The sequence below is a fragment of the Rosa chinensis genome, chromosome 6 (genome assembly GCF_002994745.2).
Source record: "Rosa chinensis cultivar Old Blush chromosome 6, RchiOBHm-V2, whole genome shotgun sequence".
Lineage (NCBI taxonomy): Eukaryota > Viridiplantae > Streptophyta > Magnoliopsida > Rosales > Rosaceae > Rosa > Rosa chinensis.
In genome coordinates, this window is record NC_037093.1 from 36476212 (window position 1) to 36489356 (window position 13145).

The 13145-nt window shown below is 37.9% G+C and overlaps 1 long non-coding RNA gene across 3 annotated transcripts; it reads right to left on the bottom strand.

Moving 5' to 3' along the window:
* Positions 1-3378: 3378 nt before the first annotated feature.
* Positions 3379-5616, bottom strand: LOC112168969. Of its 3 annotated transcripts, none has more exons than XR_002924480.2 (6): positions 5478-5616; positions 5073-5146; positions 4879-4989; positions 4478-4550; positions 4027-4233; positions 3379-3910 (listed from the first exon to the last, which is right to left on the bottom strand). It is a non-coding gene; the product is annotated as an uncharacterized LOC112168969 (long non-coding RNA). The 3 variants fall into 3 exon arrangements; XR_005802024.1 differs by having other exon boundaries at positions 4027-4071; positions 4183-4233; positions 5073-5610; XR_005802023.1 differs by having other exon boundaries at positions 5073-5610.
* Between the last annotated feature and the right edge of the window lie 7529 nt (positions 5617-13145).

Here is a 13145-nt window from a genome sequence, read left to right on the forward strand (position 1 = left end):
TGTGGACCTGTATAATCAAATGAAAGAGCGTATAGTCAACATAAGAGTAGAGAGAGATGGCCACACTGTAATAGGAGGCCTCAATACAGGAGCAGACATAAGAAAGATCAGATTAGAATAAAAACCTTTTCCTTTGTGCTTAGACCTCCAAACAAAGTTTGCGTCAATAAAAATACTATATTCCTTTAACATACAAGGCATACACTTATGAGTGTATTGTTATATTACCATCTTGTGGTGTTTAGTTTTGTTATGACTTATTTACAATATTGGCTTCTCACCTACAATTCACATTTTTGGTTCTTAACTTTTTCCATAGGTGAAAAATGCCAGGGTATTTAAAGATCATTGGGGCCTTGGATGATTACGAGAATCTGACTCTTTTAGGTCGGAAGAGAGATAACCATTCCTGAATTTGAATCCATGCATTTTCATGCTGCACCTATTGCAAATGGCGGTTTTTTTTTTTTTTTTTTTTTGTCTCTACAACAATAAGACTCATGCAGTAAGTCTTTGGACAGGATGCTATCTAACTATACTTACCGTGGAGACAACAAATCCTACACAAAGCTACAGTTGGAAAATGTAAAAACAACAAAAGAATAGACAAAACAAACACAAATCAGTATCATTATTGATACTAATACCTACCGCAATCTTTTTGTTAAATATAATAGGCAATGAAGCTTCTTCAAAAAGAAGAAAAAATAGACAATGGAGTGGAGTCCACCAACTTGCTAGCAAAAAATAATAAATCTGATTTAATGTAGAGACATCAATGGTTCTTTCACTTTGTTCTTTTCGTCTCTATATTTGTCTTAGTTTCGGTTTCTTCTTCGCTGCTTCGTTAATTTTCTTCCCAATTTCAACAGTCCGTGAAATGGATGATTATAACTTTCACTCCCAGAGGTTGATGTGCATGATTGACATAGATTTCAAACCCGAGAAGACACGAAAAGATTGCCGCTGGTCAATATGAACTTACAGTATCAACAATGTAGTTTCTGTTACATCAACGCTGACGGCCTATAAAGAGGTGATACGAATGATCAAACCGTCGATTATGAAGAGTCGAGTGTCATCTGGTTCAATCATGCCGCGCGGGATGGATAAGCGTTACTTCTAACTCCCGAATGACGGTTGGAACGAGGGAACAACTTGCAAAATATTAAATTTACCAACCATTCTGAGTTTAAACCTTTCAAAAAATTTGCTTTATAAATAAATACATTTTCATTAAACTCATTAATTATCTTCCACAACTTCATTTTTTGCTCCAAATATTTCTTGTGTTCCTAATTTTGTATGACAAAAATTAGGTATGTTAATACTAAAATTAGTTCTTAATTATTATTTTTAGTAAACTCATTATTTATGTAGAGGAGTAGTGAAGTATTAAAATAAGTTTCATAATAATAAATATTATTAAATCATATTTCAAGAATGTCAGTAACTCACTATATTAGTATTCACTTTAAATTACTCTAACTCATTATGTAATAATCTTGGTTCAACCTTTTCTTCCGAGATATAGTACATAATTGATCAAACAAAAATCTTCTAAAATTTCATTTCAAATTTCCATGATTCTCTAAATTTCCGTCATTTTTCATGAATATTTACCAATATTTATATTTCCTCGAAGTTTTCATTTTTTGGACCGTCAACATTTCCTCGATATTCCATATTTTATACCTTGCATTTAACACATCACTAATTCTCTTAAAAAAGCACAACATAAACAATTAATGGTATATTGGTATATATTCCTCAAACATCTCTCAGATGTCATTAGCTATAAATCTACAGTACAAAATGACCGCCAAATTTTTATCTTCCCAAACACACAAGGATTTAGTTTATCTTTAATGTTTTCAATCCAGAAGGCTTAGGGATGGCAATGGGGCGGGTTGGGGATGGGGATCACAATACCATCCCCATCCCCGGGGTCATTTTCTACCCCCATCCCCGCCCCAATCCCCAATAAAAATATGTTGGGGATTCCCCGTCCCCATCCCCATTGGGGACTAAGCCTCCAAACCCGCCCCAAATCCCCAATAAGAATTTAATAAATAAAATAATTTTTTCTCATATTGTCTTTTTTAAAATCAAAATCTACAACAAATAAATTTAAAATATGATTAAATTCATAAATCATAATTCAGTGAGTGCAAAAGTCAAAACACCATTAAAGTAAAACTGTAGCTATTAAAGTAAAGTAGTAAATGTATATATTTGTGATTTATATTATAAAAAATAAATTAAAATATATATAAGTTAAATATATGTATATATTATTGGAGAGGGTTTGGGGATGGGGATCACAATACCATCCCCGCCCCATCCCCAATCTTAGATAGCGGGGATTGGGGATCCCCATCCCCATTCCCCATTTGTCCCCGAATTCTCCCCCCATTAGGGGCGGGTATCCAATGGAGCTCCGCCCCGCTGGGGATTTTTGCCATCCCTAAGAAGGCTAGAACAGCTAGAGTCACATAATTAATGAATACGCAAAGTTAAATCGTCACATAAAAAGCGGTAAAAATAGGCCTGGGAATTTGACACCGAGAAACCAATACCGATCCCGACCGATCCGAGCCGAAACCGATCGGGTCGGTATGAACAAACATCTCCCCGGAATACCGATCCGAACCGTACCGATATCATAGTAAACGGGTCGGCACCGGTATGGGTCAAATTCATACCGAATTGACCGAACCGACTCGAATTCCTTCGCGTTTTCGCTTGTCGCTAGCCTCGGTACGACTTGTCATATCATTCAGCCCTATACTCCCAATTCCTTCGCGTTTTCACCATTCAACTTCGACCCCAACCCTAAAACAACTCAGCCTCCATCCCTACTCTCGGTGTCATCGAAAAAAAGCAAAGGCTCTCAGACTCTCAGAATCTCATAGAGAATTAGAGACCAAATCAGAATCTCCCGTGAAGAATTTAAGAGCCTCGTTTTGAATCCAAGTCGATTAGCAGCCTTGTTCTCACTCTCTCAGTCTCTCATATTCTTCAAACCTCTCAGTTTGAATCAATGGGTAAACTGCGAGTGGATGGTTTGATGGTGATCATTTCATAAGAACTCGTTTCTGTTTCTTTCTTGTTTTCTGACTTTCTGTAACTTGTTTTCTGTTTCAGAGAATTCAGTTTTATGTTTTCAACTCTTCATGAACTTATTTAGGCATTTGGCTAATGAATTTCAATTTGTGTAAGCTACTCAACTGATTTGAGTGATTTCAATTTGTGTAAGCTATTGAACTGTCTAAGCTATATGATGATTATGATCCACTTGTTTTAGTCTTTTGTAGTTCCAAGTTCTCTTTTCATTTGCATTTTGGACTGAAATGTGCATGAACTTCACTGGAGAACTAATTAGGAAGGCAGGCAAATTTGCCTACTGCTGGTCTACTGCATTTTTTCAGGTTTCTGAAAACTTTGGTTCACAGTACTATTGAAACCGATTGGTACCGAACTATTCGGTTTTGGCACTGATCGGTATGATCGCATCAGCATCCCAAACCGAACCGGGCCGATCATAAACTCGGTATCGGTTTCGGTACAGGCCCATTCCCGAGTCGAGCCAAACCGATCCCAGGCCTAGGTAAAAATCTCAAATAAAAATGTATCAAGCACTGAACATGGATAATAAAAGCGGAGTTTATCATATCTGTAGTTCGCCTATTTGATCATTTAGTGATTTGCTTGGTTCCATCATATCATCATGTCCAGGCCCCGAATCAGTGTATGGATTATGTTCAAATCCGGAAAGCCCCTCATAAAACTCCAACATACTTTCGAGCTCTTGTTGAACATCATAATTATCGAACATAACTACTTCCCACACGAGACCCGCCATCATTCTATATATTTGTGCATTTGCCACAATAGCAATACAATGTTCCTACTCATTCGAAATAAAGTTAAAGTCATATTTCACACTTGACATTGAAATGGGAAGATCAGAAAAAGAAAGGTGGAATAAAAAATATTAATCGCAATAACAATAATAAGACTTACATTATGTTTAATTTCACAGGGGAACCGCTGACCAACCACCTTCATCTGCACGCCCATTATATTGTGAAAAATTAGAACTGCTGGAAAAGAAGTGTCTGCCTAACAGTACTTGACAAAGGATATATATAAACTGTTTTTTCCCCCCTGGTTACTCACGAATTCTTCATATTTGTCAACAAACTGGTTGAAGCGATCACGCACTGGATTCTGCACACAACGGAAAAATTAGAAGAGGGTGAAGAGTGAACTCTTGAGTACAAAATAATAATAATAATAATAAATAAATAAAAAGCCACCATTACTTGTCTAATATCTAACAAAAAGCATTACAAGCAAACCTACATTTCTAAAATCTAACTGTCTTGACACATCTATAGAGAAACCTTTTGAATATTTTCTTAAATAAAATTTCATAAAAGCAACTGGAAAAAGTATTATACAATGCCCCCACCTCACTAATCTTGCCTTCAAAGTCTCTAAAGATGAACTCGTAATCGCCCGACAGTACTTTCAATGCCTGCCATCTTCATAAGAGGGGAAAAAAGGGGGAGGGGAAAAAAAGAAGAAGAGTTAAAACATCATAAATTGATCAAGTTAGGTGCAGTTTTATGAGTAAATTCAACTCAGCTTTCCACCAATGTAATTTTTCAACAGAAATTAGTGTGCCGAAAAGTATTATTCACATGCTGTTGCAGTAAAGGAGAGAAATAAGTGTGCCAAAAGAGAAGAAAAGAAAACAAGGGATCTGGGTGAGTTAGCAGCAACACTTAAATCATCTTGAACATAGAGAATAAGAATAGCTGATTAGTCATATCAGATGAGAAAACAATGCAGAGGATGTGCTGTAATTACCGTCTCTGCCGAGAAACCGCTTATGAAAGCATCAAGAGAATCCTGAGCCCTGCTAGCGACATCCATGCGCGGAATGTCTATTGTTGGATCAATTGAAAATCTCATTTCATGCTGCCCAAAATAAGATGAGAGAGTTTATCAATAGCGCCCGAAGGCCTTTGGTTGTCGATAAGAGTATGGTAAACAACACATACCTCATTCAACCATGTGCATACTATGCCAAGCTTAGCAAATTCCGGTACCAGCTGTGTACTCCAAGCATCGCTGTCTGCACAAAGAGCAAACAATGCAATCAATGTTTTTGTTGTTGGCACAGGGCCCTGCTTCTGAAGTTACAGATCAGGGTGCTAAAGTCACAGACTATATATCATTCCTTGAAACAAAATATACTAGTCCGGTCTCATATCTATGCTCCCCAGATCATAAATTTTCATCGAATCATCGTTAGAGAAAAACAACAACAGAGGAAGGTGCTCATCAGGCATAAATTTCTAGCTATAACAGGACACAGAACGACAGAACGAAAGAGGATAGCGGATTATTTCTTTGCTGAATTCCAACGAAACAAGAGGAAGACTAAGAAGACAAGAAGAAGGTACCGATCTTTTCTGGATAGGGCAAGTGAGTCGGACGCTGACATCTTGGGATTGCAGCAACCGTTCACAAACAGGACCTCGTCCATCCACAGGTCCTCGTACATCATTATCTCGTCCATCGTCGCGATTCCAAACCCTAGGCAGATTCACAAAGGAATGATCGAGTGGAGGCTATTTATACTGGGAATCATTGGGCCTTGTCGTTTAAGCCCGTGTTTAACCGTGTCATGCTTTGAGCGATGCATTAGTGGGCTCATGGCTGGGCTTGGGCCGCACAAGGGTATTGAGCACATAAAAATAGAAATGGTTAGTTTTTTTGTATTGCATCTATACTATTATTAAGGGAAGAGGATTTGTTAGTTAAATTTAAAAATTTTGACAGAAATGACCTTAAGAAATTAAAATACTTTGAGAATTAATTAAATCACAAGGGTTATTAGAATAATTACAAATTATATTTTTATTAATAAAAATAAACAAAATAAATCTCACAACCCACTTTTCTCTCCCACTAACTTCTCTCTGCAATAACAATTTTCTTCCATTATCTTTTCTTTTTTATTTTCTGAAAAAAAAAAATTACTTGCACATGCAGAGCATGTGTGGAGGAAGGCTAGTATGGAATTAGTGAAACTTTATGGGTGTATTCAATATAAACTTTTAACAGTTTATGAAATTTTTGGGGTATTCAATAAAGATTTTTAGAGTGTGATTGGATAAGGAAAAAAATGATGGAATTGTTTAAGTAAATCTAAATTGTATCTGGCCCAAACTCTAGGTTATTTAATTAGAGATAATCTCAGAGAATCTTAGATATATCCATTCAATGTATGATAACTTTTCCTTGTACAATTCAGATTCCATGCATTGTAATCCTCTATATAAAGAGGCCCCTATTATCAATGAGAACACACAGCAATTCTCTCTCAATTACCATTTTCCTAAAACACGTTATCAGCACGAAGCCCTAACCTTGAAACCCCAAAATCGTAGCCTTGAAACCCTAGAAACCACCGACCCCCATCTTGAATCTCTCGATCCTAGAAGCCCAGAACCGCTGGTGGCGGCGGCGTCGGAACTGGCCGAAAAAGCTCCAAATCGGCCCCCAGAAGAAAAAGAAGTTTCCTGCCCGGTTCGAAACCTTCCTGTCAGAATTCATATTGAATTGTTATGTTAGCGATTTATATGATTTTGTCACCGGGTAACTTGTTGTATTGTCCTTTTAGAAAAGGTGTTGTGTTTTGGAATGATTCATTTGTGTGAACTGAGCTTGAGGCAAGGCTAAGGCTGAGAGAGAGAATCAAGAGATGTAGGTTAAGATAGCAACAAGTTTTGAGAGAGCAATTAGGAGATCTGAAAGGGAAAAGAAAACCGGAAATGATCATTTACCCAATTTTGAAGCTAATTAACCCCACTTACCCAAACACTATAAGAGATTGTCCACTTACCTAAACACTCTAAGAGATCATTTCCCTAATACCCAATTAAATATTTTTTTTATATTCATTTTTATTTATTTTTGGGACAATTTTGTCTTCTCCTTCTTTGTCACTTAGAGAGAGAAGTCATAGGAGACCTTGTCGGACTCCGGTGACCAGTGGCCGACTGCGGAATCCGGCAACCGGCCACCGGAATCCTGAATCCGACTACCGGATTCTGGCGTTTGTTTTTATTGCCCCCTAATAATGTCCAGTAATCATATTATTGCCCTCCAATAAATATATTATTGCCCCCCAATAACAAGTTTATTAGGGATCAATAATTAATGAAAAATGAAGTTGTTTATAATTTTGAAAGTTTTAGTAGGGTTATCCAAATAAATAATCTTATTATTACCCCCCCCCCCAATAATTTTATTATTGCCCTGCAATAATCTTATTATTGCCCTGCAATAATCTTATTATTGCCCCAATAAACATTTTATTGCCCCCCAATAATCTTTTTACTGCCCCTCAATAATCTTATTATTATCTTCCAATAATTGTTTTATTGCCCACTAATGATCTTATTATTGCCCAACCAAATCATAATAAACAAAACAATCACTACTAGCAACATCCCATATTGAAATAGGCCAATTTTTTGGAGAAACAAACCACCACAACAACCATTGGAGGCCTCCTACGCATTTTACCAGAAAGAGGGGGGGGGGGGGGGGGGGGGGGGGAAGAAGAAGAAGAGAAGCCTGAACGACGACGTCAGAGCCCCGACCCGGAGCAAAGCCCAGACCCAAACTCCGGCTGTAGTGGAGGTCAAGCATCTCGCCACGGAGCTTGTTAGGTATGGCGTCAATGAGGATGAGTTTCAGAGGTACTGGGTTAGGATGGTCTGGGCGATGGCCATGCCGACGTTGCCGGCACCGATGTCGGAGATCTTAGTCTGGCCGTTGGAGGAGGAGGGAGGGGCGACACCATGGATGGGCTTGAAGAAGGCCTGGGTTAGGTCGAGGCATCTGGGGCCGGGGGAAGAAGCTGAAGTGCTTTTGCCAAGAGAGTCTGAGACGAGTTGAGAGAAAGAGAGAGAGAGAGAGAGAGAGATGAGTGTAATTTATTAATTAAAATGAGGGCAATATTGTCAATAGATGTTAGATTGGGTAAATGGGGTTAAAAAGGTCTTAGTGGAGTAAGTGGACAATTCTTAAGCTAAAATTAATTGGGTAAGTGGTTACGGCCCCAAAAGAAAAAACAAAAATTAAAAAAGTGACTCCCCATATAATCAGACAACACAACTTCGTTAAATTAGTTGTCTGATGGTTATCACTTTTTTGACTTAATTAGGGTTTGACCATTTTGAGAGGGAAATGTCTTTATCAAGTGGGAGGGAGAATTTCAAAATTTCAGTCTTCTATGATCAAACAACAGATTTTTCTTATCACTGTTGTTTGAATAAGACAAGCTTTTAGGCTTAAGAGGAATGAAATTATAAGGTATATCTCTATCTTGAGCTAACAACATAAAAGTGTTGTGTGAAAAAAGGCTTCAAAGGAATGAAATTATGGCCCAGTTTGGGATTGCTGTGCTGTGAGAAGAAGCACTTCTGATATTGCTGCGAGAAGAAGCACTTCTGATATTGCTGCGAGAGGAAGCAGCTGATGTGTTTGGTAAACTGTTTTTAAAAGTGCTGTCTGAACCAAAAGCAATTTCTGAGTGTTTGGTAAATTGTAAGTAAAAAGTGCTTTGGTTTGGTATAATTACCAAAATGGGCATAGATGATAAAAGATGATACTAAAATACATAACTTTGTTTTATGATTATGTAACTATACCAAATTAAATAATTTCTTATGTATTGTCCTTGTACACTAGTTTAAATTATCAATTCATCACTTTTATCTCGATATGTATATTAATTCTACAAATTATATAAGCAATTTTAGTTTTTTGTAATTTGTTTGCTTATATATTGCTTGGATCAAATAAAAGATTACATTAAACCCTTAAATATTATTCAAATGAGTTGAGAATATTACACAAAACATTCCCCCACCATGGTCCATGGGAAACATTACACAAAATGTAATTTAGGTCAATACAACTTTGCAACTAAATGCTAAGTCTATGCATTCATTAGACTTTGTGCAATTGTATTTCTTAAAATCTCCATTTCTTGTCTTCCCGGACCATCTTCTTCATATGCATTGTCTTCCATCTCTTCATTGTTGTCTTCACTTGAGTAATTTTCACTTTCATCAAAATCAAGATCTTGTTGAGCATATCTTCTTATGTAGTTATGAAGAGCCATTGTAGCAATAACTATTTTCACTGTTTATCATAAGGAAAGCTTGGCATATCACGTAAAATACTCCACTTTTTTTTCCATACCCCAAAAGTGCGCTCAATAACACTCCTAAGTGAAGAATGTGCATGATTAAATATTTCTTTATGACCTGTCGGTTCATCACCTCTACGAAAATGTGGAAGGTGATACCGCTCACCTTTATACGGTCCTAAAAATCCTTTCATTTGTGGGTATCCGGCATCCACCACATAATATTTTCCTGAAATGGAAAATTATAATGAATGATTGATTATGATATAATTTAGGATTATTATTTGTGCAATGTAGGTAAACAAATTACCATTTGGGGGTTTAGGAAAATTCGATTGAGGATTGCGGAAAGCCGATAAGAATACTCTACTGTCATGGGCAGTGCCTTCCCACCCTGCACATGCAAATGTGAATTGCATGTTGAAGTTGCATATAGCCAAAATATTTTGGGTGGGTGTTCCTTTTCGGCCAATGTATGGCACTTGGTCACATGGAGAAATCGAAGCTTGAACATGAACACCATCAATAGCGCCAATACAATCCTACAAATTATTTGTAATAGGTATTAAAAAAAAATTCTAATTAATGTTGCATAACAAAATAGCATTCATGAGTGTGTGTGTGTGATGACATATTCAATTTATATAAATGGAGCAAAAAAGCAAAGCATATAAATCAAAACATTATACATACCTTAAAATGAGGCATGTAGCTTGAGTCATTTAAAATTTCATTTGGGATGCTCGTAAATTCGGGATCCTCCGGCTTTATGAGCACTTTCGCCATATTATAGAAAATCTTGAGCATTATATCAAAATATCTACTAACCGTCTCACCAGAACGTTGAAAACGCTCTTGTGTATTCCTATTGGTTTGACCTTGTCCCAAAATATATAAAGACATAGCTAACATTTCAGCGGTACTTATGTTTTTTGAACCCTTCAACATCTTCTCAACATCATTCAATAGCATTAAGAAGCAATTTTTTTCCATCCTAAACTGGTTATAACACCTACTTTCATTCCCCTCTAACACTTCCATTAACCAAATAGGTATATCTCTATCTTGAGGTAACAACATAAAAATGTTGTATGAATAAGAGGCTTCAGAGGAATGAAATTGTAGGTATATCTCTATCTTGAGTTAACAACATAAAAATGTTGTCTGAATGTCACCCATTCATTCAAAATGAAAAAAGTGTGTTTCGATGGGTATTCAAACAACAGAGTTAGGTTTGTCTGTTGTCTGAAAATTTGGGACAACAGAAAATTAGCTTTTCTGTTGTCTGACATCTGTTGTATGATTGAGTTATTGGCATTGTGTACCTTCCACCCCTCTGCCTTCTGGCCGATAGTAAAAACTCTAGCCTGTCTTAGAGGTAGCAGTCTCTGCTGGTTCCCCTGTCCTCCACCCTGAGGTCGAGTACAGTCTCTGGCAATGTGTCTTGCCTGTCCACAAGTAAAGAACATTCTGGTCCTTGCCTTCGTGCACACTCTAGAAGTATGGCCCAACTCTCCACAGTTGTAACATTTAACAGGTGTAGCTGGTGCTGCCTGCCTGATAGGTGCTGCCCGAATAGGAGCATGTGCAGCTGTTATCCTAACTGGAGCCTAATGATAATAATGAGTCTGCTGTCTCTTCCAAGACCCACCTTGATGTCTCATCAAGCCACTACTCTCGGCTATTGCCTTCCCTTTTCCTCGGGAATCTCTCTATACTGTCAAGTCATCCTGCTAAGTCTGGTTTTCCAGTTCAAATACCATGGCCTTAGCCGCGATGAATGCCATAGTTGGCAACTCAAAAGGCGCTACCGCACGCCTAAGAGAATCATTCAGCCCTCGCTGAAAGTGCTTACCTAATTTGAGAGTGTCATATGGTCGCACAAAACGATACAACCGAGAGAATTTTGCCTCGTAATCCCTAACAGTCATTGTTCCCTGAGTTAGCTTAAGAAACTCCTTCTCCTATTGCTCTATTACTACTGCAGAAAAATACTTCTCTCTTAAACGTCTTTCAAATTCCCCCCAGGACATAGTGGTCACATCCACAGCTCTCTCAACGCCTTCCTACCAAATTCGAGCCTCATCCTATAACATGAAGGTGGTGATCTCCCTCAGGACATAGTGGTCACATCCACAGCTCTCTCAACGCCTTCCGATCTACTTCAATTCTCCTTCCTTGCTTCAATTCGGTGAAAGCCGCTTGGGGAGCATGATCAACATCTTCAGGGGATTCTAGAACGGCCGGTGGATAGATCTATGGTGGCCAAAGGAGGGAGAAACCGGCGTTAACCTAAAATAGGGTTAGGATCGGGTTTGCTTTGTTGCAATGTGTAGCAGCAGAGATGGGCTGAGATGCTACCACAGGCAGGTGCAGGAGGATGAGCCAAAGCTAAAGCAGTTGGTGGCATGTCCAAAGGTGGTTGGACGGCAAAGATATGACCGAAAGAAGATAGAGAGGTTTCAGGCTCGGGGAGACAGAGAGAGGGACTAGGTTTCCAATTTTGGAAATTTGGTCATTCTTTACCATTTCTGAAAAATTTCGTCCTTTATACAAAAATAGAAACTCTTTCCGAAACCCATAACTTCTTCATACGAACTCCTATTTTTGCATTCTGCATAGGCACGAACTCGCATCAACATGCTCTACAACTTTTGTGAAGGAAGCTTTCGCAAAATCCTAACATATAAATGTCAATTTTTGAATCGAACATTTCGAGCAATTTTGTCGTTCGAATCATATCGATTTTTTGAAACATCAAAAGGAGCAAGTTATCAAAACTGTATTACTTAACAATTGAGACTTTAATAATTTCACGCCAAACAAGAATTATAATAAAATCTCGATCATTACAGTAATGTGCTAGCCAGAAATGTGATTAAAACTTAGCACACTGAAAGAACCTCATTTTTTATGGTGTTCCATCATTTACTTATCCCCTAAAAAGTGGTGCAAGCATATGATTGCCTTCATTACTGCACATTTGTGCAATATCGTTTGGAGTTATTGTTAGGATATGTAACTTATATGACCGAATTTCGAGTACCAACCTGACAACCGACCTTCAAAAAATGTTTGTGTTGCTAGACCACAACAATGTCATGCGGCCCGGGTTGACATGAATGTAAATTAGGTTGCCAAGTAATCTGACACAGGTTTGTATGGAAACATGACTACGTAATATCACAATTTTGTTCTGTACATCTATGAACCGTGACATAGCTACGACGTTGGCATGCTAGAGATGACTGGTCGTCTCTAGGGAGGTTGGGAGGTTACTTGCTCTGTTCAAATTCGGAAAGTTGCAATGTGCAATTAGAGCACAGATTTTAATTCAATTAAAATTATAAAACAAAAGTAGTTTAAACAGTTTATGATGTTGAATCCTGAATCAATACCCCAAACATTAAAGGAATAATGCAGTACTTTGTGGTGGTTGTGGTGTGATACGATTTCCAAATCATCAATACGCCGAGCATGGAAATGACGGTTGATTAGCCAATGCGACGGCCTGAACAATGTGGCCTGTAAGCATTATATGCGAAAGAGTTGAATTTACACTTTCGAACCTTGCGTTCACAGAGATTGATGTTTCGTATGTGCACGTATATTCCGTACAACAGACTAAATTGCAGTATCATAAGATGACGTACGATAGCGTACTGTAACGTGCCATAACGTAATGTAACGTTACCTGCAAAACATGAGATTTCAATACACAATAAGTTCTATCCCCCACCCAAAATGGGATGCAATAGTCAACATAAGGATTAATTTCAGTGTAGTACCCTGTGGTTTACACTGGACCTCATGTCAGTCCCTATCCTTACAATTTGATGAACAACACCCCTGAGGTACCAATTTCAATCACCCATGACCATGCCGTCCAAAACATATGTTAACT